The sequence below is a fragment of the Zingiber officinale genome, chromosome 5A (genome assembly GCF_018446385.1).
Source record: "Zingiber officinale cultivar Zhangliang chromosome 5A, Zo_v1.1, whole genome shotgun sequence".
Taxonomy (NCBI): domain Eukaryota; kingdom Viridiplantae; phylum Streptophyta; class Magnoliopsida; order Zingiberales; family Zingiberaceae; genus Zingiber; species Zingiber officinale.
Genome location: NC_055994.1, coordinates 30,687,603 through 30,695,126, shown reverse-complemented (window position 1 = coordinate 30,695,126; position 7,524 = coordinate 30,687,603). Strand labels below are relative to the sequence as shown.

The window sequence follows — 7,524 nt, the reverse complement described above, 5'->3', positions numbered from 1 at the left end:
GTTGACAGCTCAGAAATGACTAGAAAAGTTACTACAGAAGTTATTGTTTATTTCCTAATTCCATGGGTCTTTTTATAGCCCCTAGAAAAACATATCCGTAGCTCGGAGACACTTTCAAGTAGGTCTAAGGCGCCTTCAATATACTAAGTTTTATCTGTCGAAGATAAAACTTTTTATTTGGCTAACGGGTATTGAATGCACCTTCAACATGCTTGAAGGCACCTTTCTTGAGGCTTTGAGGGTGCCTTCAAGCTCATTGGACGCACCTTCCACGGGCAGATCAGCTTCTAGTTGGTTTTCTTCGCTTGGGTGATGCTCCGATTATCTGAAGTTAAGCTCACCCGAATCCAACTTTGACCTTCTCCTTGAGTAGATTTCACTCTGAAGAGTCCCTCAAAAGTGCTGCGCACGCCCTTCTCATCTGTCAATGTATTTTTCCACAGCTTCTCGTCCCTCGAATGTACTGAGCCCTTCCACTCGTTTCTCGTATTATCCTTCTTGTTCGCTGCGTCTTATGCTCGACTTCTTGTGCTCTTAAATTCCTACACACTTAGACATAAGACATTAAATACAAACAGGATCTAACTTAACTTTGTTGACCATATCAAAACTATCATGAGATACTTACAAATATAACGGTATTTTGGGTAGATTATTTTAAAAGTGGCACAGAGGAGCGCCCATTTAACTTTAATCAGAAATGGGGCGCCCATCTAATGAAAATATAAATAATGGATGCCTATTTGATTTTTTTTTTCTATAAATTACAGAACTGCATAGGTAAATTTCCAAAATACTCAAATTTCAAAATGACCAAAAAAACATACTCGATATCATTTTTGCCCTTGTTACTATTCCCAATCGACAATCGATTTGGGATAATGTTCATTGACGCAGTAAAGTCCCTAATCGATTGCTACATTGTAGCAATCGATTAAAAAACTTATTTTGTGTTAAAAATCATTAATTTCAATATAGTAGGTCAAATTGATGTTTAAGAGCATGAATATAATAAGGAAAACTAGATAAACACATAAGACCTAGTTTTGTATCACTCCAAACTCTCTAGGTCTATGAGGAGTGATTTTTTCAACACAAATCAAATTGATTCGTATTCAAAAAATTACTGTTCTCAATATATTATGTCAAATTAATGTTTAAGGACATGAATATAATCAGGGGAACTAGACAAACACATAGAACTTAGTTTCATGTCATTCCGAGTTCTCAAGGTCCGTGAGTCAATTTTGGTCTGAATTTGATCAAAACTAACTGATGGACTTAAAGTGTTCAGAATAATATTGAACCAAGTTATTATGTCAACACATGTGTTGGACTACCCCATAGCCCATGTATCTGTACGTGATTGAACCAAGTTGGTCTGAATTTTGGTCTGATTTTTTCAACACGAATCAAATCGATTCGTATTCACAAAATTACTATTCTCAATATATTATGTCAAATTGATATTTAAGGACGCGAATATAATTTTTATAATTATATTCATATTCTCAAATGTTAATTTAGCTGACTATATTTAGAGCAATTATTTTTAACATAAAATATATTTTTTAATCTATTACTATATTAGATGAATAGTTTTCTAAATTAATTGCTATACTATAGTAAATATTATTGAGTACTTAATTTAATAATTTTAAAATTGGAATATATGATTTAGGTATTTTATAAATTTAGCTATGTCGTTTGGTAATAATATTTTTTTCCTTACTTATTCGGTTCCAAAAGTGAGCACGTGAGCTGGACGCTCTGTTAGGTATACCTGTCTATTTGACCCTCCTACCACCCGGCCTCGCTTCCGAGGATATCTTCCCTCGACGGTGCAGGAGTATTCCCTGCTGTTGATTCTCCCCCGGACAGCGTCTCCGGCCGCCAGATCCTACAATGAAGCAGCTCCACAAACAATCCAGCCTCAACCAGAACACCCAGATCCCGATCTACGCCGTCAAGCCCAGCAAGCCACCGGGCCGCTCCTCCTCCTCCTCTTCCTCCTCCTCCTCCTCCCCGTCTTTCCTCCGCGTTGCCTTGGGTTACCTCCTCCGAGAGCAGCGCCTTCTCTTCGTCCTCGCCGGCGCTTTCATTGCCTCTACCTTCTTCCTCCTCCACCCCTACTACAGCTCGTCCCTGTCCCACTCTCACCCCGACGATCACCTCTCCCATCGCATCCTTGATAACTTTCAGCACACCTCCTCCTACCGCAGCGTCTCAAGCGACGGCGTCGCCGTCAGTGGCGGCGGTAGGAGAGTGCCGGTGGGGCTGAAGAAGCCGCCGAAACGGATTGTGGTCACCGGAGGCGCCGGATTCGTCGGAAGCCATCTTGTAGACAAGATTCTCGCGAGGGGGGATAGCGTGATTGTGATAGATAATTTCTTCACCGGGAGGAAGGATAACGTGATGCATCACTTCGGGAACCCGAGGTTTGAGCTGATCCGACATGACGTCGTAGAGCCGATCTTGCTGGAGGTCGATGAGATCTACCATCTCGCTTGCCCGGCGTCGCCAGTGCACTACAAATATAACCCTATCAAGACCATCATATCCTTTTGATTATTTGCAGATATTTCATTTTGCAAGATCTGTTCAAATTCCTAAAAAAATTCCCCTTGCGATTGATCCGCTTAATTATGATGGATCTTAGGAAAACTTCAGTCTCCACATTAATTTATGCTAAAATTTTGATAGAATAAGTATAGCCGGTTGAGTTACAATTGATTATGGTAACTAATTCTCTGTAGACGATTTGGTTTCACAGTATAATTCTCCCTCATTTCAAAGAAATCGGGAACTTATTTTCTTAAACACATTTCATGTCTATAGGGATTGAACTTTAGTTCATTTGCTTCCTATTTCTTGTCATCGAGTGCTTGCTTTGTTGCTGTAACCATCTGATATGCTCTTTGATAGCAGCAAAGATGGCTTTTGAGATAGAAGTGTTTTAATTCCTTAGTGGTTTCGTACAAGACAAATGTAATGGGGACATTAAATATGCTGGGCTTAGCAAAGAGAATTGGAGCTCGTTTCTTGTTGACAAGTACTAGTGAGGTATATGGCGACCCACTTGAGCACCCACAAAAGGAGACATACTGGGGCCATGTCAATCCCATAGGTAGGGAAACTTCTACACAAGGTTGTCTATGTTATATATTTGCATATTTTGTGACACCCATGTTACTTCTGACCTGTCTATTTAATGCATTTAATTTGTTTTCTGTCTCATTAGGATTTTCAGTTGGTTTTCATTTTTATTCATTGGATATTGGCATAAGTGATTTAACATAAACTTTGCTGCTCCGTAGGTGTTAGGAGTTGTTATGATGAAGGAAAGAGGACAGCAGAAACTTTGACCATGGATTACCATCGCGGTGCTGGACTTGAGGTGACTTTACACAATTGAAGTTGGAAAAAAAAAAACTCATCTCAATGCATAAGATTTAGGGATTTCATGGTCCAGACATGTAATAAAACTAAAAACACAAATAAACCATGAGTCCCAACTACTTAAGTCAGTTGTAGGCTACACAAAAATTTTCCTTTTATTGAAGTTTATGGAATGCTACATCACTATTGATTCTGTTGTAGTCTTGTAACCAATATGATAGAACTGATGGTATACAATTTTGATTGTTGTGTTTTCACTGTTTTATGTAACATGCTTGCATCGGCCATTAAAGTTGTCTCAGTTCGAAACTGATATCCAAAAAGTGGAAATCATTTTGAACCTTTAATTGTGATACAGTTGCGTATAGTTTTACATCGTTTTTCTGTTAAACTGAATTTACATTTCCTATTGATACAGGTAACTCCTCATCCAAAACATTTCTTTATAATTTATAAAAAAGAATCATCTAATCTTTTTCTAACTTCACATAGTGGGATAAGGCTTGGTTGTTGTTGAATGTTTCCATTTGAGAATATAATCAATCTTGCAAAGTTGTTACTGAATGAATATACCATTACAGGCAAGATTCTTACCGTGCTTATAATATTGGCAATTCTCATTCTCTTGTCCAATTAACACAATCTCCTTACTCTATGCCACCTATGTGTGAAACATACCCCAAACATTACACTTTCTATGGAATTAATTTGACTGCTGAACTATCTGATTTCTTACATCAATCTAACTGATAAGAGAACAAATTACTTGTTACCCCTTTAGTAACATTTTCATGTGATGAGATGAATTTGAAATACTTGGAAATAGAGTAGTTTGGATGCATTCTTTACCAGTATTTAACCTTAGGTATGCTTATTCCAATCCTTTGTCTCTCTTTTCTCTTTCATCATTTCTTCTTGTAGCTAAACAAACTGAGTTTTCTTTGCAGACATTTCTTTTTCCTTAAATTTTTCTTAATGAATATGTTTCTTTAATACATTGTTTCTAACATATCAGGACAGCAGACTGACAAATTTATTACTCTTAATTGTTGGCCACATCCAGTGTGCTTTACTGAAATGGTTATGTTGTCCCCTTGAGATATAACGATGCCTTAGCTTTGTCAAATGTGCTAATTCATAATCTATTCAATTCTTTCAAACAACTTTCTCAAATGAGGGCTCAAATTTATTGATATCTTTGATGTATTAGGATTTAAAAGTATTGTACTTTTGGTTTGATATATCATCTTTTGTATAAATAATTTACGTTAAGAATAATCTGCATCACTCAATGACTCAAAAAGTGATTGCCTTTTGTTAATAAACCTCTCAGTGAAATTATTTTAGCACTTACTTGCAGTGGAATACTGTGCCATTTTTTCAAGTAGGAACCTTGATGGGAAAACTGTCTTATGATTATGCATGTACAGGTAAGAATTGCACGAATATTCAATACGTATGGACCTCGGATGTGCCTTGATGATGGCAGGGTGGTCAGTAACTTTGTTGCTCAGGTATCTTTGCCTGCAGTGATATTCTTTTCTCATCTGGCAAACAATATATTATTTTAATATAATATTTTTCTTTGTAAATGGTAAGAAGATAAAGTCAGCTGTTTTGAAAATGAATTATTATCATATCATAGTGAATTCAATATTCATATTTTGCAGGCACTTCGAAAAGAACCTATGACTGTGTATGGTGATGGAAAGCAAACTCGAAGTTTCCAATATGTTTCAGATTTGGTATCGTGTTCTATGTTCTACCTTTATATCTGGCATGAGCTGTGACAATTTGATCTCAGATTTAAGTGGACCATTGTCTAAATTACCTACTTCATTTCACCGAACTTTTCCTGTGATCCTTTCCTTTTTTCCATTAAATAAATAGCTTGCTCTAGTAATGCCTCAAATGTTTCGTAGTATTGACAATTTTCATTTATGGAAATCACAGATAACTTTACTGTCTTAAAAAACTAGGATGGTACATAATGTTTTCAGCTGAGACCATCATTAAGGAATCAGAGCATGTTTGTTCATCCTATGTTCTATATTATAAGTATATCAGGTTGATTTGAGATAATTGTTAAATTGTAGTTCACCTCATTGAGTTAAACTGTTAGAATAGGCCACTCTTGCCTAGATAATTTTCTGAATATCATAAGTTTCTTACCTAACTTGTGATATATTTCTGCATATAGCTTCTTTTTTCTTGAAACTAGTTTTCTAGTCTCATTTCCTGGAACTTGGAGACTGAATGCATCCTTGCATAGGCAGCATAACACAAGATACATCATAAGCATGATTTAAAATCTTGTTCTGGCACCAAATTAGTACTTGTTTGGATCAGTATGTAATCTATTTGATAATCATTCATACACTTGGTTCAGATGGTATACCATGTGACCTGATGTCGTATATTTTTCATCCTCTTCATTTAAAATTAGACATTTGACTTGTAGCAAACATTGATAGTTGAGTGAGTTAATGTCAGTTATTGTCAAACAAGGTCCAACACCAAAGTTTCCTTTCGGCGTTGAGTAAATTGCCATTTTTTGGATCCTTTAAGATTTTTCTTAAACCGTGCATGTTAGGCAGCATACTTGTAACACGATTGGAATTCCCATTGGATGATTGAATGTTCTCTTCTGTTAATAAATATGGTTCTGCCTAGTATAGTGTAGTGTTTATTTTTTTTCATCATAATCCTGCTCTATCATCAATTTCTTACCAAATGAGAGTTTTGGTCATATGTTCAGTATTTTGGTCATATGAAAATAGAAAACAAATTAAATCAGAGGAATTGGTTTGAAGTTCAAGTTTATCTCTCTTTAGTAGTATAGAAAAACATTATGTTGGACCTGTTCAGAATTCTTCCCTCTGTTTTCATCAAACTAAAGCTTTGTCTTATTGAATATATCAATAGGTACAACAGAATTATGTCCAATGGTTAGAATTATAGCCCCAAATGCCTTTAGTCCATTCAGAAGACCTCTTTCACCTAGGAAAACAAAAGGACGTTAGTTTGAGGTTCGGAATGAATTTAATTAAATGAAGCAAAATCAAAAACAAAAACAAAAAAAAGTAAGATAACCTATAAAAACTACGTAACCAACATGATCCTATCTTTTCCAACACATTTCTGCATTGCTTCCAAGCCTGTACACATCTGCCACAAATCTAAGAATAATGTTTTTGTAGATCTTTTGTTATCTTGATGCTGGCAGAATACCTAACTTGTGTTGTTAACTATCTTTATACGCAAACTTTCTAGGTTGACGGATTAGTAGTGTTAATGGAAGGTGAGCACATTGGTCCTTTTAACTTGGGTAATCCCGGCGAGTTCACCATGCTGGAGCTAGCTGAGGTACCATATATCCTTGGCTGATGAAAAACTAAGATATCTACCTAGTCATTCCAAACTTTTTTATATTGAATTGTAATCTAACACTCTTGCAGGTTGTGAAAGAGACGGTTGATTCATCTGCAACCATAGAATTCCGGCCTAATACTGCTGATGATCCTCATATGAGAAAACCTGACATATCGAAGGCAAAAGAGCTGCTGAACTGGGAGCCCAAGATTACATTGCGGCAAGGACTGCCCTTGATGGTGACCGACTTCCAAAAGCGTATTCTCAGTCCTCAGAATTAAGAAAATGAGGCCTAAATGCTACTCCATTTCATTCTTTTATTAACTGATATATGCGTTGCTGTAGTTCCTAAAATTCTTGAAGCGCAGTTTTCTAAGTTAAGACTGTTTATTCTACATGAATAGCTGCATTTCAGATAGTTCTATGCCTCCTCCCATAATATGATTGAATAGGTAAATAGTGGGAAATAGAAGCCTCCATGGGTGTTCATGTAAAGATGTTATTGTCAATAGATCGATTATTAACAGGTGTGGTGTCACGCCCCGTGACCTAGGCGCGTGACACTGGTGTTGCTCATGAATGCAAATACTCGAAAACAATAAGTCTCATAAAGTGCATACCAAATCGGTAATACTATAATGAAAATATTGTCTTTACAATCCAAAAGCGAAAGCGTACAAAGAAAGATAACATTAACTAAACGGACGAATCATTTGGACACGGCTTCATTATTAGTCTCAAAACATCTCTTGC

At 36.4% G+C, this 7,524-nt stretch overlaps 1 pseudogene; it reads left to right on the top strand.

Moving 5' to 3' along the window:
- The first annotated feature begins 1,780 nt into the window (after nucleotides 1–1,780).
- On the top strand, nucleotides 1,781–7,192 carry LOC121980390 (annotated as a pseudogene).
- The last annotated feature ends 332 nt before the right edge of the window (nucleotides 7,193–7,524 follow it).